The sequence below is a fragment of the Sceloporus occidentalis genome, unplaced genomic scaffold (assembly GCF_023333645.1).
Source record: "Sceloporus occidentalis isolate IW3139 unplaced genomic scaffold, rSceOcc1.0.p SCAF_3, whole genome shotgun sequence".
In the NCBI taxonomy this organism is placed as follows: Eukaryota; Metazoa; Chordata; class Lepidosauria; order Squamata; family Phrynosomatidae; genus Sceloporus; species Sceloporus occidentalis.
This window is the reverse complement of record NW_028316983.1, coordinates 44,786,005-44,810,042: the sequence shown is the minus strand read 5'-3', so window position 1 is coordinate 44,810,042 and position 24,038 is coordinate 44,786,005. Positions and strand designations below refer to the sequence as shown.

The window sequence follows — 24,038 nt, the reverse complement described above, 5'->3', positions numbered from 1 at the left end:
GCCAGCCAGCCAGCTGGAGCGAGCCACTGAAGAGGTTGGTTGGTGCATGTATTTTCCTCTGCTTGGTGACTGTGATTTACTCTCCCTTACTATCTTTGCAACCCCCCCCCCCCATGCTCCTTTGGGGATGCTTTGATTCTGATTTCCTGCATGGCAGGGGGTTGGACTGGATGGCCCTTGGGGTCTCTTCCAACTCTATGATTCTATGTTTCTCCTATGCTTTGTGACTCCCTTACTATCTTTGCAACCCCCCCCCATGCTCCTTTGGGGATGCTTTGATTCTGATTTCCTGCATGGCAGGGGGTTGGACTGGATGGCCCTTGGGGTCTCTTCCAACTCTATGATTCTATGTTTCTCCTGTGCTTTGTGACTCCCTTACTATCTTTGCAACCCCCCCCCCCCCATGCTCCTTTGGGCATGCTTTGATTCTGATTTCCTGCATGGCAGGGGGTTGGACTGGATGGCCCTTGGGGTCTCTTCCAACTCTATGACTCTATGAGGAGAGAGGGAGAGAGAGAAAGGATGGGAGGGTGGGAGTGAGAGGGAGGGAGGAAGGGAGAGAAAGAGAGGGAAGAGAGAGAGAGAACCACAGCCACTGAGCCAGGTGAGAGGTTTGTTCATTGGGGGAGGGGGGTTATACTACCTGTGCCTTTGTGTTTTGAGACAGTGGCATGCATTTTTTGCTGTTTTGTGGCCTTGCCTAGTAGCTTCCATCCTTGCAAATACTGCTATTATTATTGTTGTTATCCCTTGGTATTGTCTTTGCAAGATCCCCCCACATGGACTTGCTTGCACATTTCTGGGTTCAGACAGTGGCATGCATTTTTTGCTGTTTTGTGGCCTTGCCTAGTAGCTTCCATCCTTGCAAATACTGCTATTATTATTGTTGTTATCCCTTGGTATTGTCTTTGCAAGATCCCCCCACATGGACTTGCTTGCACATTTCTGGGTTCAGACAGTGGCATGCATTTTTTGCTGTTTTGTGGCCTTGCCTAGTAGCTTCCATCCTTGCAAATACTGCTATTATTATTGTTGTTATCCCTTGGTATTGTCTTTGCAAGATCCCCCCACATGGACTTGCTTGCACATTTCTGGGTTCAGACAGTGGCATGCATTTTTTGCTGTTTTGTGGCCTTGCCTAGTAGCTTCCATCCTTGCAAATACTGCTATTATTATTGTTGTTATCCCTTGGTATTGTCTTTGCAAGATCCCCCCACATGGACTTGCTTGCACATTTCTGGGTTCAGACAGTGGCATGCATTTTTTGCTGTTTTGTGGCCTTGCCTAGTAGCTTCCATCCTTGCAAATACTGCTATTATTATTGTTGTTATCCCTTGGTATTGTCTTTGCAAGATCCCCCCACATGGCCTTGCTTGCACATTTCTGGGTTCAGACAGTGGCATGCATTTTTTGCTGTTTTGTGGCCTTGCCTAGTCGCTTCTTGCAAATATTGTTATTATTATGCGGCTCCGCCCCCGGAGGGTGGAAACTCCACCCCTGACATGTGGCCCTGCCTCCAGATAGTGGAAGCTCCGCCCTGGCATGCAGCTCCGCCCCAGAGGGTGGAAGCTCCACCCCCGTGTACAGCTCCGCCCCCGGAGGGTGGAAGCTCCACCCCCGGCTTCGGCCCCCCAGTTGTCTGAGGGACAGCAACCCGGCCCCCGGCTCAAAAAGGTTGCCTACCCCTGCGTTAAGGGCTGTATGTTGCCTATCTCTATTCTAGACAAAAAGAGCAACTCTGTTCAGAAAACATGGGAAATAAAAACCTTCAACCTACTATTTGTAATTTCAAAAAGAAGCAGACGTATGTGAATATATTTAAGTACAGCAGTATGCAAGAATAACTAGAAACCTGAGGGAAATAACAAATACTAAGATTAGTAACAACGAGTAATTAGTAGCACTAAAGATACAAGCTCAGATAATTTTTTTAATTGTTTGTGACATTCTCCATGTGGGGTGAGCCACAAAGGGAAAGCCAATGTCTGTACTGCAAAAGACTGGTATTATTTCAGACTTCCCCAACATAAAATATGTGATAACTTTTAAAGAGATGCTCAGTTAACCTTTAGAGATATACAGTACCTCGGCATTCCTGGGCATTACTTCTTCAAAAGAAAATTTGGTAGTAGAGACAGGAATGACATGGATAGAACAAGGATAGCTTCTTGCACCACAAAGAGCAGTTCAACGTGTTTCAGCAAATTTTTTGCAGATGTGAAATGATGCAGCCATGTCAGGGAAACCTTGCCTAAACAAACAAACATTTTGAATCTTCCAGAAACAACTTGAACATTTCTTCCAAAATGCATCCAATGAGTTTTCCTTTTACTAGCCTCCACATTTCTTATGATTTTCATTTTTGTGGCTAAATGTACCATATATGTTGAGAACATGTCTGGGGGCCAAAATTACAAATGTTGATATGACCTGTGGATATGTCGAAGGTAAAGACTAGGTGCATTTAACAAAGGATCTAAAGGATGAAGCAAAGGGAAATAATGCCAAAGAACTTACAAAATTCCAGCATGTATAACTGCTTGTGCTCACACTGAAGGCTAGAGGTCGGGCAGGAGGTCTGTGGTTCCAAGACAGATTACACTCCCCCCTTTCACCAGGGGATTGTTCCTTTTTCAAATAGGAATCATAGAATCGCAGAGTTGGAAGAGACCACAAGGGCCATCCAGTCCAACCCCCTGCCATGCAGGAAATCTCAATCAAAGCATACTCGACAGATGGCCATCCAGCCTCTGCTTAAGGACCGCCAAAGAAGGAGTGTGTTCCACTGTCGAACAGCACTTACTGTCAGGACGTTCCTCCTAATGTTGAGGTGGAATCTCTTTTCCTGGAGCTTGCATCCATTGTTCTGAGTCCTAGTCTCTGGAGCAGCAGAAAACAAGCTTGCTCCCTCCTGAATATGACATCCCTTCAAATATTTAAACAGGGCTATCATATCACCTCTTAACCGGGCTAAACATCCCCAGTTCCCTAAGTCGTTCCTCATAGGACATGGTTTCCAGACCCTTCACCATTTTAGTCCCCCTCCTTTGGACATGCTCCAGTTTCTCAATGTCCTTTTTGAATTGTGGTGCCCAGTACTGGACACAATATTCCAGATGGGGCCTGATCAGAGCAGAATACAGTGGCACTATTACTTCTCTTGATCTAGACACTATACTTTTATTGATGCAGCCTAAAATTGCATTGGCCTTGTTAGCTGCTGCATCACACTGTTGACTCATGTTCAATTTGTGGTCTACTAGGGACTCCCAGATCCCTTTCACAAGTAGTCTCGTTCAGCCAGGTGTCCCCTATCCTATATCTGTGCATTTTATTTTTCCACCCTAAGTGCAGTACCTTACATTGCTCCGTGTTGAATTTCATTTTGTTAGCTTTGGCCCAGCTTTCTAGTCTATTCAAGTCGTTTTGAATTTTGATCCTGTCCTCTGGAGTATTAGCTATTCCTCCTAATTTGGTGTCATCTGCAAATTTAATAAGTATGCCCCCAATTCTGTCATCCAAATCATTGATAAAGATGTTGAATAACACTGGCCCCAGGACAGAGCCCTGTGGGACCCCACTGATCACTTCTCTCCAGGATGAAAAAAGTTAGAGTATAGTACTTATGTTGACCCATGGATAAATTGACTCAGTTATTTGGGGTCAATTTTTTTGAGACTTATGCATGAGTATATACAGTATCCTTTTTTAACATGCTTTCTTCTTTTCCCTTTGTTTTATTCAGTAAAGGATTCTGGATGCAGTTGCTGCTTACCTTGCCTGCTGTAGGCAGGCACATAGTAGCACATACGGCTACTGTAGGATCATCTAGAGCAGAATTACTACAGACACACTGCTGCAATCCGACACTGAAAATCTGTGGTTATTCAGCCCTCTTTCAGCATGCTCCCAATGCTGCTGCTGCTGCTGCTGCTACCAGCTAGACAGATGACTATGAAGAAAGAGGGCTAAGGGCATAAATCATCTTGTTTGTCAGAGGTTTTGTTAACTGAGATATGTCTGTATTTTCTACATTTCTGAAGACCTTAGTCTTCAGCGGAGTTCAGCACACTATTTTCTTTTGATGATTTACAATGTTAAATTACCTGCATTCAAAAACTTCTCTGGCTTTTCATCCAGACTGCAAAAATTTTATGAGCCTGAAAGTCTCTGGTTAAAATCTAGCTGTCAGCCATGAATTTATTTAACTCTCAGGTTAGGAAAACTGAGTGCTTTAGCCATCAGCTTTTCAAGGTATATCACATCAGCAAATCTTCCAAGTTCCCAGACTACAGTATTCACAAAGGTTTTGTGCTTTCCTTCTCAGTGTTCCACTTTAAAAGCCATATCCTGATATTTATCGGAGAGAAAATAATCAATCGCTCTAAAGCAACATGCTTTGATATATCAACCAGTGCAATCTATACCTGGGATTTAAACATATCATGCAACTCATTTCCCAGTGTTAAGATTTAACTGGTACAATGGCCACAAGTATCATCTACTCTTCTAGTCCAACTATACAGAAAACTATTCTGGAACTAATGATAGATGACATACAGGTTTTGACACGAGTGAGGCAAAAAATTAAGGAGCTGCTCAAAATTTAGAGTTCTAATTCTCTAAATTCTGGAATGTTCTCAAAGAAATGGGAGTGCCACTACATTTAATTGTCCTGAAGTATAACTTATACTCAGGATAAAAGGCTACCCTCAGAACAAAATACAGAGAAACAGAATGGTTCCCAATCGGCAAAGGGTTCAGGCAAGGCTGCATTCTATCATCCTATTTATTCAACCTGTATGCAGAAAATATCATACACAGAGCAGGCTTAGACTCAGAAGTAAGGAGAGCATTAAGAAACTTAGAAACACAGATGACACAATATGACTAGCAGAAACCAACAAAGACCTGGAGCAATTACTCAAGAAGGTCAAGGAGGAAAGTGCCCAGGTAGGCTTAATGGTGAACATCAAGAAAACAAAAATAAAGGCCACAGAAAATCTACCAGAATTCATCCTAGATAATGATAAATTTTTAAGAGTCTAAGACCGTGATGGCGAACCTATGCCACGCGTGCCGGAAGTGGCACTCCAGGCCGTTTTGCCGGGAACGGGGACTGAGGGAAGGAGAAACAGTTCCTCCTTCTCCCTGCCATTTTTGGACCTCCCGCTGTCTCTCGGAGACAGCAGGAAGGCAGAAAATGGCACTGGAGAGAAGGAGTCAGAGGCGCGCGCGTCTGGCTCCTCCTCCCAGCTTTTCCCAGCTTTCAGTTGCCTATTGGAGACAACTGGAGGCTGGGAAAAGGTCTGGGGGGGGAGACGGAGTGACCAGCGCGTGCCAGTTACTCCTCCTCAGAGACCTTTCCCAGCCTCCAACTGTCTCCAGAAAGACAGCTGGGGGCAGGGAAAGGCCCCTGAGGAGGAGCAGTGGCGGCGTGCCGCGTCCTGGGCTCCGTCAGGCACCCTTCCTCCCGCAAATCTCTCTCCCGAGAGATCTTGGGCAGGAAAGGCCATGGGGGAGCCCAGAACAGTGGCATGCCACGTCCTGGGCTCCGTCGCAGCCGTTCTAGCCCCAGACCTCCCTCCGAGGAAAGAGCTCTGGGGTTGGAAGGGCCGTGAAAGAGCCCAGGATGGCGGCGTGCCACGTCCTGGGCTCTCTCTCAGCCCTTCCTTCCTCAGAGCTCCCTTTGGAGAGAGAGCTCTGGGGAAGGAACGGCCATGGGGGAGCTCAAGATGGCGGCCTGCTGGCTCCTGGGCTCGCTCTCGGCCCTTCCTTCCTCAGAGCTCCCTTTGGAGAGAGAACTCTGGGGAAGGAACAGCTGTGGGGGAGCTCAAGACGGTGGCCTGCCGGCTCCTGGGCTCTCTCTCGGCCCTTCCTTCCTCAGAGCTCCCTTTGGAGAGAGAGCTCTGGGGAAGGAACGGCCGTGGGGAGCCCAGGACGGCGGCCTGCCAGCTCCTGGGCTCTCTCTCGGCCCTTCCTTCCTCAGAGCTCCCTTCAGAGAGAGCGCTCTGGGGAAGGAACAGCCGTGGGGGAGCTCAAGACGGCGGCCTGCCAGCTCCTGGGCTCTCTCTTGGTCCTTCCTTCCTCAGAGCTCCCTTTGGAGAGAGAGCTCTGGGGAAGGAACGGCTGTGGGGGAGCCCAGGACGGCGGCATGAGAAGACCTTCCCTTTGGCCAAACGGGCCCCTTGGAGCCCGTCCGGCCGAAGGAAGGGGCCGAAGGGAAGGGCCTGGGACGGGTGCTCAAGCCCTTCCCTTCGGCCGAATGGGCCCCTTGGAGCCCGTTCGGCCGAAGGAAGGGACCGAGGAGAGGGCGAGCGTACGCCTCCTCCTCCCCCCCCACAGGGCTTCGTTAGACCTTCGGAGGACACCTCAGGACTTCCGAAGCCCTGAGGAGAGGAGCAGGGGCCGCGCGCTTGTTCCTCCTGCCCCTCATGGGCCCTTACTGGTCCCTAGCTGTCTCTGAGAGACAGCTGGAGGCCGAGGAAGGGCAGGAGGAGCAGGCGCGCGCCTGTCACCCCCTCTCCCAATACCCTCCCACTTCTAGCTGTCTCTCAGACAGCTGGAGGTTGGGAAAGGGCGCAGGGAAAGCCCTGCCCCCGGAGGGTGGGAGCCCCGCCCCCGACACACGGCTCTGTCCCTGGAAGGTGGAAGCTCCGCCCCCAGCACAGCAAACCGAAAAGGTTCGCCATCACTGGTCTAAGAGTTCCCATTTGTTGTTATTATTGTGTGCCTTCAAGTTGTTTCTGACTAATGGTGATCCTCTCACATGGTTTCTTGGGAAAATTTGTTCAGAGAAGGTTTGCCTTCCCCCGAGACTGAGAGCATGTGACTTGCTCAAGGTAACCCAATAGGTTTCATGGCCAAGCTGGAAATTGAGCTCTAGCCTCCAGAGCCGTAGTCCAGCACTCAAACCACTACGCCACACTGGATCTCATTACTTTGAATCAAATACTGATCAGAACACTGACTACAGTCAAGAAATTAGAAGAAGACTAGGATTGGGAAGGACAGTGATGAAAGAGCTGGACAAGATCCTAAACTGTAAAGATGTAACTCTGAACACCAAAGTGAGGATTGTCCAAACATTTCCCATCACCATGTACAGATGTGAGAGCTGGACAATGACAGAAAGAAAATAAACTCATTTCAGATATGGTGCTAGAGAAGAGCGCTGAGGATACCATGGATGGCCAAGAAGACAAACATGGATTCTGCAACAAATCAAGCCTGAACACTCTCTGGAAGCCAAGGTGACTAAACTGAGGATGCTGTATTTTGGCCACATCATAAGAAGGCATGAATCACTGGAAAAAGATAATAACACTAGGGCAAGAGAAAGAGAGGAAGACTGCATGCCAGATGGTTAGACTCAATCAAAGAGGCCCCAGGCCTGAGCCTGCAGGATCTAAACATAGTAGTGGAGGACAGGGAGTCCTGAAGATGTCTCATCCATCAGGTGACCATGACTTGAGGTTGAATTGAGGGCAGTTAACAACAACAATTCTCTACAGCTGAAGAAAAGAATGATCTCATATATGCCACTACTATTCTTATAAACTTAGATGGTAATCTCTTGTAAAGAGGAAGAGAGAACCCTGAGTACCTAGAACAGGGAAGGACAATGCAGTTTCGGGGATGCATGGATTTTGCCTCCCCCCCACAAAAAAAATCAGACAGTGGCAAGAAATAAAATCTCTGGATTTGAAGGAGGGGTATTTTCATGTTAGTGCAGGGAAGCTCTTGTTATTGTTGTGCACTTTCAAGTCGTTTCCGACTTATGGCAACATCGGCTTTCTTGGCAAGATTTTTTCAGAGGAGGTTTACCATTGCCTTCTCCTGAGGCTGAGAGCATTTGACCTCCTCAAGGTCACTCAGTGGGCTTTATGGCAGAGCAAGGAATTGAGCCCTGGTCTCCAAAGTTGTAATCCAACACTTAAACCGCTATGCCACACTGTCTCTCTGTTTTAAAGGGTACATGTGGGGGGGGGGGGGGAGAGACAAACCCCTGAAGGTTTTGTAATTTTTGTCTCACAGGGAAGCACAAGACTAGACTCTATAAGCAAACAATAGTCCAAAATCCAAAACTGAAGAACTAATCCTGTGATGAGAGATTTTATAACTTCCACTGTGGAGTCCTGGTGCCAATACGTGCATTTTAGGTCTTAACTTATTATTATTATTATTATTATTATTATTATTATTATGCTTTATTTATACAGCGCTGAAGATTTACGCATGCTATTTCCGGGGGGAAATGTTTCTCACTGTCATGAGAAGCAAGAAGCTTTGGAGAGCCCGTGTGTTTGATTGTTACAGCACAATTCAGTAGTTCAAAGTGGTACACAGGATATAAACCAGGGGTAGGCAATCTTTTTGAGCCGGGGGCCGGGTTGCTGTCTCTCAGACAACTGGGGGGGCCGAAGCCAAAAAATAAATAATTAAATAATTTTTTAAAAAATTAAATATATAAATAAACCAGGACAAATGTAGGACAAAATTTTCAAATGGAAGACACTTTTTTTTAAAAAATGGAGGACACGTGAAAAAAATTGCTGATTTTTAAAAAAATGTTAATATAAATGCATGTTTCTGAGGCTTCTATAGACAATTGCTCCCCAAAAGCCCCGGCGGCAATTGGCGGCAGGACTGGGCTGGGGCCGGTCCCAAGGCCTCGCCGGGCTGCATCCGGCCCGCGGGCCTCAGGTTGCCTACCCCTGATATAAACCATGGCTTGAACCCTACTGTTAATCTCTCATCTACAGTAAACTCCACGAGTCAACCACTGAATTGTAAGTCAACACTTATGTCAGTTCCACTGGTTTAATGAACCTACTCTAGTTGAGACTATTAAAAGAATTCAAGCAAACATAAACATAATACCAAACTATAAAATCACACAAACAGTAATAATAATAACAACTGAAAATGTGAGGCATTAATTTAGTTTTTTCATAGGCACTAGTTACTAGGGAACTACCACAAATCTATCCTAGACTAGGGAAAGAAATGTTTCACTGTGTTCCAGGTGTGGCCCAAGCCCCAGACAGTTTCCACAAGGAGTCATTTCTAAGCTGGGAAATAATACTGCCTAGTCACAACTCCCAATTTCCTATATTTGACATATAGATGATACCTAAAGTGAATAATGCCCAACAGATCTTTAAGAAATAGAACAAAACATGTTGTGCTGGGAACATACTAGGGGAGCTCACTAATCTTGTAGCTGAATCATCATCACCAGCACACGGGGAAAGGTTTTACCTCCATCTAACAGGACTGAAAATGCAATTGTACCAAGTGAGGCCATAGTGAGAGGAGCTTTTTTGTACTACTCAGTGAACTGTCCATGCTGTATTACAGTTGTGTCACACCTGAAAAAATCTGCAGTCCAAAGTGCATAGGGCAATAACAGCTCAGTTCAGCTTTGCCAAGTTTAACTTAAAGCCAATACATTATACTGGCCACCATTATATCTATGACAGATATGAATAAATAATATATGATTTACTGGAAATCAGTAAGATCTGTTTCAGGACAAACTACAAACACATCTGCTGAATACAAAATGGTTTAAACCTTTACATTGTTTGCATAGTGTTTCATGCAGACCCTAGCACACACATTCAATTCTCAGAATGCTTCCAATGTTTCTCTATAATACTGGGCAAATGTGTTTGTGTCATAAAAATATATAATGACCACTACTGTTTTTGCTTTTCTAAGAATAGATTATTATTATTATTAGTAGTAGTAGTAGTAATATTACTGTATATTTATTTGTACCCGCTCTTTTCCCAGAACTGGGACTCAAAGCGGCTTCACAATATTAAAAGAACAAAAAATTATAAGCCTAGAAAAGAGGTGAATTAAAAAGGAATTAAATTATTACAATGTTAAAATAGACAGCTATTAAAAGAATAAAATACATTTTAAAAAGATAAAACTGTACAAAATATTTTAAAATGAAACAACGTACCAAGTCGGTCCTTTACAAACATTCTTTTCAAAAAGCCTGCCAGAGGAAGGCCAACAAAGGGGGGAGGGCAGCACAGAGGTGGGGATCATATGGCGTTACAATGTTGTTGTTGCTGTTGTTGTTGCTGTGTGCCTAAGTCAGGGGTAGGCAACCTTTTTGAGCCGGGGGCCGAGTTGCTGTCCCTCAGACAACTGGGGGGCCAAAGCCAGGGGGCTTCCACCCCCGGGGGTGGGGCCGCGTGCCAGGGTGGAGCCTCCATCCTCTGGGGCGGAGCTTCTACCCCCCAGGGACCAGGCCACCTCCTCTTTGCCGGCCCCTGACGGGGCCCCGGGCCCTGTCAGAGGCCGGGAAAGAGCCGGCGGGGACCGCCAGCGCTGGAGGCCTCCCCCTCTTTGCCGGCCTGTGACGCCAGAGGCCCGCTGCCACCGCCAGAGCCCTCCTGGAGGGCCCCTGCGACAGCAACTGGCCTCCCAGGGGCCCACTGCCGCCGCCGGAGCCCTCCTGGAGGGCCCCAACGAAGGCAACGGGCCTCTGGGAGGCTTGCTGCAGTCGCAGGAGCCCTCCTGGAGGGCCCCAGCGACGGCAACTGGCCTCCCAGGGGCCCACTGCCGCCGTCGGACCCTTCCTGGAGGGCCCATGCGACGGAAACAGGCCTCCCAGGGGCCCGCTGCTGCCATCGTAGCCCTCCTGGAGGGCCCCTGCAACGGCAACGGGCCTCCCAGGGGCCCACTGCCGCCGTCGGAGCCCATCCTGGAGGGCCCGCTGCCGCCATCGGAGCCCTCCTGGAGGGCCCCTGCGACGGAAACGGGCCTCCCAGAGGCCCGCTGCCACCGTCGGAGCCCTCCTGGAGGGCCCCTGCGATGGTAACGGGCCTCCCTGGGGCCCGCTGCCGCCGTTGGAGCCCTCCTGGAGGGCCCCTGTGACGGCAATGGGCCTCCCAGGGGGCTGCTGCCACCGTTGGAGCCCTCTGGAGGGCCCATGCGACGGAAACGAGCCTCCCAGAGGCCCGCTGCCACCGTCGGAGCCCTCCTGGAGGGCCCCTGCGACGGCAATGGGCCTCCCAGGGTCCTGCTGCCGCTGTCGGAGCCCTCCTGGAGGGCCCCTGAGATGGCAACAGGCCTCCAAGAGGCCCGCTGCCGCCGTCAGAGCCCTGGGCGCCGCCATTTTGGGTGAAAAAATGGCGGCGAAATCTCACGCGACCTTCCTTGAATTCGCGCTAGACTTCACCGCCATTTTTTCGCCCAAAATGGCCGCGCCCAGAGTGGCGAAAAGCCGCAACCGTCGGCGGCGGTTTCGGCGGCAGGAGCAGCCAGGGGCCGGCTGAAAGGCCTCTGCGGGCCGCATCCGGCCCGTGGGCCGGAGGTTGCCGACCCCTGGCCTAAGTTGGGAATGAACTGTAGTTATGAAATTTAGCAGCAACTTTTTTTTATTTTTCTTGGTCTAATAAAGATAGTACCACAATATGATCCTCAGTTAGTTTGTATAGGATCGCAACCTTGAACTGCCTTCCATGTTTGCTCTGATGTTTAGGCACTTCTACATGTAGTTGAATATGGATCACAAATTGAAATATCAGACACACACTCACAACCCAGCATTCATTTTCTTACATACTGAAACATTTTCTTAAAAGATTGTGTTTCTCCTCTTTTTTACCTGGGCCTTTTTCAACCTCATTCCCAACTTATGGCAACCTTAATGTGAACCTATCGTGCGGTTTTCTTGGCAAGTTTCTTAGGTGGTTTGCCAGTGCCTTCCTCTGAGACAAGAGCGTGATGTTACAGAACTAGAATTCCCATCAGCTGTAACCAGCAAAACCAGGGATGAAGAATACTGGGAGCTGCAACCCAACTACGTCTGGATGCCAAGTCCCTACATACAATTCCCATCCCTGGTTTATTGTTGTTTCTGAAACTCAGCCAAGGGTTTTGATTCCAGCTCACATACTAGGCAGCACAACTCCTGGATCAAAATATTGTAACCTACCTAATACTTATGCAGAGCAGATACACAGTTCAAATTGTGTCTATATTTTAGACAGCAGCAACTCTGTTCTGATTAAAGCAAAGTATACAGAACCAGTGTCATAGACAAATAAGGATTAATCTGAGGCATTTTTCTTTACAAGGTAATGCATACTACCCAATAGAGATGTTTTTATTCTAAACACATCTCCTCATAATTTGCCATCCCATGGGATAAATGAGATCAGGGCAATCTTGTTGGACTGATTCACCACAGCCTGCTGAGTCATACTCCGTTTAAGCTCACCACTCTAATAACAAGTATTTGGCACCCCAATGATACAAAAGGTCTTCCTTGTAAAAACCAGGAAAAAGCAAATGGTATGAAAAGGCATTGCACAATACATACAAATCAACTGAAGGGGAGAAACAGAATTATGCTGAACAAAGATGACGTGACATTTGAGACTTGCCAGTCTACCTCAACAAATCCACCATACTGTCATAACCTTTAAAAACACTTTGCACTAAATCACAGGGCTTGGAAGGTCTGCAGAGACCACACATTACTGCAAAGAGAACTAAGTGTACAGTGGGCCCTCCAGATCTGCAAATTCCACCAACTGTGGATCACTCATCCCATATTATTAAATGGAGTCAATGTGAACATGGACACACTGAAGTTCTGTGTTCATACCATTTAATAATATGGAACTTGGATTTTTTCATATCCACATGGAGTCCTAGAACCAAACTCCCATAGATACCGGAGGTCCCCTGTAATTTTAGGAATCATTTTTTCAAAGACAACTCACACACAGGTCTTGTGAACAAAGATGCACCTGAATGTGTAATGAACATCTAGTACAGCGATGCCAAAACTTTTAGGGACCAAGTGCCCAAACTAAAAAGTCTACCCAGTGCTGGGGGACGGACTTCTGCCCTCTAGGGGCAGGACTTGCAGCAGGGACGTAGCTAGGATTTTAGGAAGGGGGGGTCCAGACTAAGTGCCACCATTATAATGGGGCTTGGGTGCGGCGGCGCAGCAGCACACACCATTCATTTTTCTAATGGAAGGGGGGGTCCGGACCCCAAGAACCCCCCCCTTGGCTACATCCCTGCTTGCAGGGCAGGACTTCCCCTTACCCTCCTGGGCCTTCAGCTGCCTCTCCGGGAGGGTGAGGGGGGGTGAGGTTCCCGGCCTTTAGTTGTCTCCAGAAAGGCTACTGGAGGCCGAGGAAGGTCAGGAAGGCACCTCTTCCCCTCCACACCGTCCTTGGCCTCCAGATTCCTCTGGAAAGGCAACCGGAGGCCAGGGAGGGTTGAAAAGGAGCAGGAACAAGCTCACACCTCTTCCTCCTCCTCTCCCACTGTGTGAGGAAATGGAGTCACATGCCATCTCTGGCACACGTGTCATAAGTTTGCCATCACAGATCTAGTATATGTTGAGCATCACTAATCTGAAATTAAAAAAAAAAAAACACTCCAAAAACATGTTTTGTCGCCAACTGCCTGCTTCTTCCTTTGAGACAATGGTTGTGATGGTCCTGCTCATTCATGACTCAAATCCTCAATCTCTCTCCAGCCTGGCCTTTCATACACAACACAAGTTGCAAATGCAAGGCTGGAAAGAGATATGAGGACCTGTGAAATGGCAGGAGGCATGGATTCACGGCAAGTACTACACTTGAATTCCCACCATTTCATAGATCTTCAGTCTCTCTCCAGCCTCACAAATAGACTACACTTGTCCCTCCCCATTAGCAGACTTGCTATTTGCGGTTTTGATCCTTTGCAGACAGCAAGCCAGGAGGGACAAAAAGGTACGTACAACCCAGGAGCGAGCACAGCACCACTCACAGGAATACACAGCTATTATAATCAATGGGGACTTCAATATTTGTGTTTTTTCCTGATTCATGGGGGTTGTCTGGAACTGAATCCCACAAATTGGGAGGGATGAATATATGTATTCTGGTAGCTGTGTTGCATATTTTGTACTATGTATTTGCAAATATAAAATCTGGAAAAATCTGATATATGAAATCCTTCGGGTCACAAGCATTTTGGATAAGGGACACTCAACCTGTATTTAGAATTAGAAGCATTCCCAGGTGTAGGAGCTTCCCTGTATCATCCTTACACAGTTATAGTGTCCCTCCAGTGCAGAAGATTCTGGTAAGAATTCTCTGTGAGCATACGTTTCTGTCATAAAGCCACTGGGCTCAAGGGTCCATGGGGCAAAGAAATTACAATAAAATTACTTATTAGCAGTCTGTTTTCTGAAGAATGCCCATTGTGTTTCAGTCAAAGATCTTTCCTGCAAATATATTCTTCAGATTTGTTTCTAATATCAAAATAAAACATGAAAATGCATGTCCTCAAGGAAAACCCCTGATATACAGTACACCCATTGAGCTCCGCTCGGCCACCTCCCTGGCCCAGTTTAAAAAGGGGCTTAAAACTTTCCTGTTTAGGTCAGCATTCCCTGACACATGCCCCAATTAGTCTCCCCCCCCCCCCAATGCCAGCAGTGGCAAGCTGGTTAGATTGTTTTAATTCTTGTTGTATTGATGTATTTTTAATTTTAATTGTATACTCATGTTATTGTATGAATGTTTTATAATGTTGTACACCGCCCTGATTATATAGAAGGGTGGTATAGAAATAAAATTATTATTATTATTATTATTCAAAAAAGAAATTAATAGCCAAATAGGGACCTCTCTATTCCCTTTGGTCCTCTGCATCAGAGGTTCTCAAACTTTTTCCCTCTGGACCCACATTCACATCTACATGCACATGTTGGGGGTCTCTCTCACTTGACATAGTACTGCAATATTTTGTTTTTTAGTGTATGCATTTTTATCCACACATTTGTGTATACTCCTATTTTAACATTTTATAAGAAAATACCATTGTTGAATTTAAAATTCAAATGGATTCAATAAATTCAATGCACTGATGGATTCAATAATGTTCATACTTGATGTGAGGCATGTGCCTTTGGAAAGAGCAAAAGGAAAGGAAAGGGGTAACTCTGAGCCTTCCAAAGATAGAAACCCCATCAGTTGTGGGAATTTGCTTTGGAAAGAGGAAAAGGAAAGAATTTTAACATTCTCCATAAATCTACTCTGTCTTGTAATGGATCTACCACATTTTTTAAACTTTTGCCCACTAAGACAAACAAATTTCTGAAAGTTATGCCCAAGCCAAGTGTTTACAGCTATACAGCTCTCTCTCTCTCTCTCCCTGTGTGTGTGTGCGTGCACATGTGTGAGAGAGACAGTCCATTTAAAATATGACATTGGATGAAACTGGATAAAAGCATAAGGCATAAATGTTTAGAAGTGGATAAAAGGCCACATTTTGAGGCCAGGACCTTAAACTGAATTCAAAATACCATCTGTACTGTTTTCTCCCCTTAACCACATGGGGAAAGTACAAAAAAAGCAAATAAATGTTAAGGAAAATGCAACATGGGATATACAGTGATGGAAATAAAACATGTATGTGAGAGTCACTATGACTAAGCAAAAGCAATTAAGAAGCCACACAGGTGTAAAAGATAATGTAATTTAGAAGTCCTAAATGCCAAGGACAGAAATGTAGTGTGTATAATTGAAAACACCTGAGAATCATTAAGTGGACAAGGTGAAATGATGAAATCATTAATTATGGGTTGAACTATGAGAACCAATCAAAATGGATGTACACGCCCACTGGGTGGAAACTGGCTAAGTGGGTGGTGTTTTACAATGGCTATAATAATTGCTATGATTCCCAGTGTATTTTGTGCGTAGTTGTTGGATAGTTGTGGAGTTTTGTGAGTAGTTTGGAGACTGTAGAGATTGTGATTTGTGAGGGCATAAGTATTTGTATATAGTAGAATAAAGTAGATCTTTTATACAAGACTACTGAGTTGTCTGGTGTCTTGAGTGAAGAAGATACAAGAGCCAGCAGGATCCTGGAGAAGTGTGAAGACTTCTGTGGAAGCAAGAGTGAGAAGGCTTGGAGAGTTTGTCAGGGTCTTCAGCCTATTCTCTGAAACTCTGCTGCTTTAGAGCAAAGCTTTAACCACTGGCCAAAACTGGTCAGCGCCGGTGCATAACAAGGTGGTGAGTTAGAGCCAGAGGTGAAGAGCTACAACTCCCATCATCCCTGACAATAAATTGCTCCAGAATCTGTTTGGCACACTAAGACTGTGTAGTGATATAAGTAAAATGATAATGCCTACAAACCTATATAAAGTGTCCCCACAAGCAACCACATCCTGCCTTCTATGCACTTAGAAGAACCAAGCCTTTCAGAAAACCTCATAACTTACAGCTTCTCTCTTTTACAAATTAGGGAATGGGCTGTGTACTGTATAAGGAAAGTATGTACTCCAGCGATGAAATACACTCTCTTCCTTCTTATCTCTCTGCTGCTTTAGCAGCAAAGCCCTGAAGTCTAAACTCTGCTCACATAAACCAAACCACTCCAGGGAGCTTCAAACCAACAAATATTTTTTTTTCCTACAGTTACTTAATATTTACAAAATCCTCTCACTACTATAAGGCAATTTCCTACATAAAATAAATATTTTATTCATATTGTTGGTGTAAAGTTTGTAAAATATTGGAGGAAGAGGAAATGATCTAACCTAAGCTATACTCCTCCTCCAAAGCCCCCAATGAGCAGCTATATTGTAGTCACATGACCTCAATAAGAAAAGCTAATTTGATTTGATCAGGGAAGACATGGCCATGAGTTTACAGGACCTGAATAGGGCTGCTGAGGATAGGGTGACTTTGAAGTCTCTCATTCAAGGGATCACTAACAATTTAACATTCACGAAATGTTGTGCGAACTCACCCATCTAAAGTAACACAAGATTACAGGTTAGGTCTCCCTTATCTGAAATGCTTGTTGGAGCTACAATGTAAGCAGTATAGTATGTACATCTGCGAAGTTGGAGAGGAACATGAGGCTGGACTATAGACATGAATTAATGACCTGGAGCGCCACCACTGCATCAAAGACAGAAGCAGGTGGCTGGAGATCTCCTCTACAGTAATCAAGTCCCTTATATAAAATAAAATGGTATAGTATTTGTGGGCTTCAGAGAAACACAAGAGATGCAATGCTTCTGAAAGACATGGCTGGAGAGCTACATGAAATTTCAAAAATCTGCTTTTTAAAAAATGCATGAAAAATAAGAGTGGACTTGCTGATGATTGGGGTGGTGGCAATAGCAAAGGAAGGTGGTGGATGGCAGGCTGGGAAGCACACCAGAAGCTGGCAGGTAACAGGACCCAGGAAAAGCACCTATGCACGGATGGGCGGCCTGAAATCCAAGTTGGTCTTCTCCAGCCACATCTCTCTGCAGCCTGCAAATAAGGTATCATTTTATTTTATATTAGGGATCTGGGCACTCCAGCCACTTGTTTCTGCTTTCGAGCAGACAGCTGCAGCATTCCTGGTTGTTCATTCACAAGGCAGAAGTGAGCAGCTGGCAAATATTCCAAATAAACAAAGAAATCCAAAATGTGAAACACTTCCAGTTCCAAGCATTTCTGATAAGGAAGAATCAACCTGCATAACTTGCATAACAAGAATGCAAGCCATCTATATCAACTTCAGGGTGTGCCAAATACTGAAGGCTCATTCTGAGAAGACCAAATACAAAGGAAAAGCTGGACCAGATGCCAAATAAACTTTGAGTCACATAAGCCATATAATACAAGTTGAGTCTCCCTTATCAGAAATACTTGAGACGATAAATGTTTTGCTTTATGGAGTTTTTCAGATCTGAAATATTTGCATATTCATTATGAGAAATGGGACCCAAGTCTAAACATGAAATTAATTTATGTTTCATATACACCATATACACAAAGTCTGGAGGTAATTTTGTACACAGTATTTATTTCAGATTTCAGAATTGCATATAAGGGAGACTCAACCTATAGCTAAAATCCCAATAATAATAATAATAATAATAATAATAATAATAATTTACTTATACCCCGCTCTTCAGCCAAGGCTATCAGCCAGAATGAAAATGGTGCTATAATCAAAGTCCAAGTCTCTAACTCAAATTTACTGTTAGTGTCAACACAAGTAGACCCGCTGGATCAATGAGTGGTTAAGTCAGCAATTAAGTTCCATTGACTCAAAAGGTTGAATATATTTAGCACTAATAAGATTCAAGGCCTGTGATGGTTGAGCCTTTTTGCCATGCTCAATATGAAAATGGCTACCTTAAGTGCATATGCACTCTAACACTACCCTACATGAAGAATAGAGAGCTTGAACCACTGTGAAGTCGAAGGCTTTCATGGCTGGCATCCATAGTTTTTTGCGGTTTTTGGGGGCTATGCGGCCATGTTCTAGAAGAGTTTATTCCTGACATTTCACCAGCATCTGTGCCTGGCATCTCCTCTGAAGATGCCAGCCACAGATGCTGGCGAAACATCAGGAATAAATTCTTCTAATACATGGCCACATAGCCCAAAAACCCACAAAAAACTATGGCTAAAACACTGCTTAACACCTGCTGAAAACATATTTTTGTTTACATTGCCATTTCCTTGCTGGAGATCACTGTTAGTTCTTTCCCCGCTATATGCCGTGTTTTTATTCTCATTTCGTTAAAATCATTTTCAAAACTGTGCACAGGTGAGGAATCTTACAATATAAGCGGTATACAAATATCGCAAAGAAATAAAAATAAATACATAAGAGCATTTTCCTCTACAGAAGACTATATAGCCTAGAGCAGAATTATTCCCTATATATGCAAGGCATACCCCAAAAGATAAAAAGGTGCCTTGATTCTTGATAAACAGTTTGTATGTGCTTATCAGGGTCAGAAGAATGACTGTGACACATCCCAACTGCATTCCCTTTTGAAGTTCTTGTGTTGAGTAATTATGCTAGAGACCATGATTTTATGGGCTATTTGTTAATCTGTCTCCCTCACTTCACATAACTCCTTGTATTGCCCTCAGATTCACCATACATCTGGCAGCTAACTTTTCCCATCACCCTTTCATTTACAAAATACCACTAGAAGGCTTCAAACTACCACCTGCAGGGATTTCTTAGCTAAAGCAAGGAGTCCTCAAATTCTCCTTATGCTCACAGAAATCTCCCATAAGGCTATAATGAATGAGATGCCACTTGCACACTCAGGTTTGTACTTTTAGATTTACAGCCCATAGTCCCCACCATAACTGTAAGGAAATGATCTCATTCCGTCAGCCATATCTCATTTATGCTTACAAATGAATACCATTTTCAATTTAGGGTGGGAACTGTAGGTCTAGGATATGGGCCCGTTACAGACAGGCTCTTGAGGCGCCCCCATCACGTGCTAGGGGTTGGACGGGGACCTAGCGTCCACACCGGCCTCACCCCTAGCACGTGACGGGGGCGTAATAATGGTGGTGCCCTATACACACAGGTGCCGCCATTATTACGTGTCGGACGCATAGCATCCGCATGTCACGCAGCACTTATGACGTCGCGAGTGCACCATTGGCGCCTCATGGCGTCATAACCGCGCCGCGGGAAGAAGCGCCATTTCGGGGCTTCTTTTTTGCTCTGCGCGGGAGCCGCACGGTTTGGCTGCTACAGCTCCCTCGTGGAGCAACCAGCAGCGCCGGCAGACCGCTGCTTTTAGGTGGTCTATAACGCGCCATAAACTCCCTTCTCTTAGGTCTACTTGTGTGTACGCTGTTGAACCTAAAAAGAAATTCCTTTCTCTGGACTCAGTGTCAGTGGATGCTCTTCAAACATTGGTACATAATACAGAGAGACTGAGAACAGTACATCACAACTTCAGTACTTCGCATTGTGAGTGACCTACATATCTGTAACATGTGACCCAGGCTGTCCTTTGTGAAAAAGAAAATTCTGGTTTCAAGAGTGTGGAACCTTGAACCTCTAAATGTTTTGAACTACAGCTCCTTTACCATTAGCTATGTTGGCTGGAGATTCTGAGAGTTCGTTTGAAGGCCCACAGGTCCTACCCCATTCCAATTCTACACCCTTAAGTAAGAAGTGTGGTACATGAGGCAAACCAGTAGAGCTTGTTCAAATTCTAGCATGTTCTGTGAGAAATGCCTGGTATTTGGAATACATGTACTAAAAGATGGTTTGTTGTAGTTGTGCTCCTTTAAGTTGGTTCTGACTTATGGCAACCCTCACAGAGTTTTCTGGGACTGAGTTTTCCGTGTGACTTGCCCATGGTCAGCCAATGGATTTCCATGGCTGAACAGAAAATCAAACCCTGGTCTCCAGGGTTGTAGTCCAATGCTAAAACCTTGCTCATGGCTTTATACCTCCATGCTGGTATAAAGATGGTGCTAAAGATGGAAGCACTTTGTATATGCTAATAGCGATACATTTAGGTGCTTTAGTTTCAACCCATAGGTATCTTGATGATGGTCACACCTTTATTATTTTTGAAGATGGACATACACAGTTAATACCAAAAACATTTCTCTTTAGGATAATAATACCTATTAGCATAAATCATAGAGAACAAGTGTGATATGATAACTACTAAAATATAACAAAATTAAATGATAATTAGAAGCATAGCTTTCATCTGTCTTAACTGCAGGTAACAGTAGGCTGAACATGAGCTTGGGAGGAGGAAGAGCTAATGTAAGGATGTTGTTCTGTAACTTTGTGTAGGTTAGTGCAGACGGAGAAAAGACTGCAGAATTGAACTGCTTTGGATTTCAACTTATGCAGAATAATAATAATAAAATAATCCTGAAACATTTGCAGTTGCTTAAACTTAGAGCAAGAGTAAGTGATTTTAATCAGAATTAAAGCAGATGGGCTAATTTCTCTCTCTCTCTCTCTCACACACACACACACACACAGAGTAACTGGGCTGACCCACAGTGTAAGACACACAAATACCCTGTTATATGAAGGGTTGGGGAACAGGAGTAACAGGAAGGAGTAAAGGAGTAAGAGGGTTTTTACAGGAATAAGAGTAGGAGTAACATTAAGAAAAATATCTTACTCTGGAGTAGGACAAAGAGTAACCACAAAATAACCACTACTCCCCAGCCATGGTTATGTGGGTGGGCTTGCAACTTGGTATGGATTTATAATTTCTCTGTGTTTATCTGCAAAGCTGTTTTATAAAATGCTTTAAGAATGTAGCAGCAGGAAATAGGTAAACATATCTGGGATACAAGGACATAGCTGTGTTAGTCTGTAGAATCAGTATGTAGAGAAATCTTGTAACACCTTTGAAGCCAACTGAAAGAAGTTGGCAGCATAAGCTTTCATAGACTTCAGTCTACTTCCCAAGCATCCGAGGAAGTAGACTACAATCTACGAAAGCTCATGCTGCCAACTTCTTTCTTTCAGTCAGTCTCAAAGGTGCTCCAAGATCTCTCTTCAATTGGGATTGTCCAACATAAAAAGACCTTTCTGCTTCTCTCTCTTGTTGATTTCACGGTATTAGATAAAGGAAATAAATGTAACCACAAAAAACAATAACCTCATTTATGCTTCTGATTCCTGATTTCAGACATCAACCAGAAAATAATTACCTTACCTAAGCGCTCTGCAAAGTGCTTAGGTAAGGTAATCACACAGTTGCCAGCATAGTACATTTAGAAATAGTTGGGGGTGCACCTGTAGAACCAAAGGTTTTGAGATTGATATGTCCAGAATAAGATAATATATAATATAGAGAAAGCCTAGTCATGTGATTGCAAAGTAGGCAGAACCTTATTAGCACCTCTTAGTCTCAAATTCTCATAAGCTATTTTAGATATTTGATAAGATCTACTATATTAACATGATTCAGTTGAACTATCTTGGGTATTTTGGCAGAAGTTAATTAGCATCAAATTAATGTTATACCTTTTATACATATATGATAGTGATGGATACCTTCAGTACTCTTCCTTCATCCCTTCAAGATGGCTCATGTTGTATGTAATCGTGTGACAGTGCTGTAGATTTCTTCCCCTTCAGACTCCTACAGAAAAAGGAACTGGTCTCTCTCTGTTGAGCACAAGTACTCTAGAGAAACCCAAGCCTCTTCTCTCTGATAAAATCTGTTGGGAATTGTGCATATGTAGAATTCACATTGAGTTTGCTGTTAAGGTAAGCTCTTCTTTGGGTGTAGTTAACTGAACTGTTCTTCATTGTTTAGCTTGTGAGCTACTTCATATTTAGTATGTACAAGTAATCATCCTGCTCATTCTTTCCATGTTACTGTTTTACCTCTCTACCATTGCCACTTGCTTCCTTTAACGTCCCTCACTCAAGTACTCCCTCGCCACAAACAGCAAAACTGGACTATCATAAAAACTGACTTGAGTCAATGTAGGCAGACAAGAAATATAATGCAACGTACTTTCCGGGATGGAGGAAGGTTAGATTTGCCTTCCTTGGTCTGCAAAGAGCACCTAGCACAATTATACAGTGGGATCTTGGTATCCACTGAGGTTTGTTCTAGGACCTCCTGTGATACCAAAATCCATGGATGCTCAACTCCCATTATATGCAATGGCACAGTAAAATGATGTACCTTAAATAAAATGGGAAAACCAAGATTTTTGAAAAAATATTTTCAAGCCATGGATAGCTGAATCAGTGGGTAGGGAGAGAGCTGACTGTACATTTTAGAAGGTAGGAGTTGGGATAGACTGACATCCTATTAATTAGTCCCAACTAGAACAAAAACATTCAGTCAAATGTTGAATGGTAAATCACCTTATAAATAAATCTTATGGATTCAGAGGCCTGTTACAGATTGCCAAAATAAAGCTGCTTCGGGTCTCTTTGGAGGTATGCTATTTAAATGATGCATGAGTCCTAAGAGTCTGGAAGTCGCACCAAAGCCACACTCCATTCCTAAACACCGGAGTGCAGCTTTTGGTGCAGCTTCTGGATACTTAGGATGCATGCATCATTTAAATAGCATACCTCCAAAGAGACCCGAAGCAGCTTTATTTTGGCAGTCTGTAACAGGCCAGAGGGTCTACTCTAGTAGGACTAAAATAGGATTTAGGTTATAGCCTCCCATGGCCAATTACTATGGTACAAACAACAGGATCAGAGATGCAAACTGTTTTTACCTTACTGCCTCTGGGAAAAAACACTGCAATTACAGCAGTAACAGAGGTATGGGCTCATTTCCCTGTAAAAAAAAATGTACGATTTTTAAACAGTTTTATAGTATTTTAATGTGGTGATTTTAAATTGGTTTTAAAACTTTTTGTAAACATTTTTAATTTGTTGTTCTGGAAACTGCCTTGGATCCTGTCCTGGGAGAAAAATAAATATAAATAAAGCAAATAAATAAATAAATAAAATGCATGAGGTCAACTGCAATCTGCTGAGAGAACTAGGCAAGAGAGAGACTATACCTCTACATTACATTAAAATAAAAATGTGACATCCATATTCTAATAAGAGTTTATGAATGAAGACTACCTGAGCAGGCCAGTATTATATGGCAGCCTGCTGTTATATTGTCCATTCAGGATTTAAATGTAAGGATTAAGATCCTATCAAAGAGAGTGCTGAGTGTCTCAATTTTCATTCCAAAGAGTCATAATTTATGGTTATGTTGCATACTGGAGAAGCCAGTAATTGACTGTAGCATGCTGGCTCAGCCAAAGAAAGAGTCACCGCTTGGGCAGTAATGATGAATTCATTCCCTACTCCATACTTGGAAATATTATGGGGAAAATCCTGCATAAGTAGAATCAATGATAAGGTAAGACAGGGATGATTCTACAGGAGAAAAAAAACCTAGAGACTTTTGTATATCCACAGATTCTACATCTATATATTCAACCATCCATGGTTTGAAAATCTTCCCCTCCTCCAAAAAGCAAAGTGTGATTTTACATTTTATGTAAGGGACACCATTTTACTACACAACTGTATATAACGGGACTTAATCATCCACAGGTTTTGGTTTTCAATGGGGGCCCTAGAACAAAAGCCCAGAGGATACCAAGGGCCCACTGTATTATCAAAGCAATACTACCATATTTTCCCATCAATTCCACACAATTCTTTGAGGATTATATTAGCCAAATTGCATATATGGAATTCTG

The 24,038-nt window shown here is 44.1% G+C and overlaps 1 protein-coding gene across 4 annotated transcripts in view; it reads right to left on the bottom strand.

Annotated features, from left to right (window-relative positions):
* ARL8A (ARF like GTPase 8A) overlaps positions 1 to 24,038 on the bottom strand; it is a 74,795-nt gene that overhangs the window by 39,883 nt on the left and 10,874 nt on the right. The window lies entirely within an intron of this gene.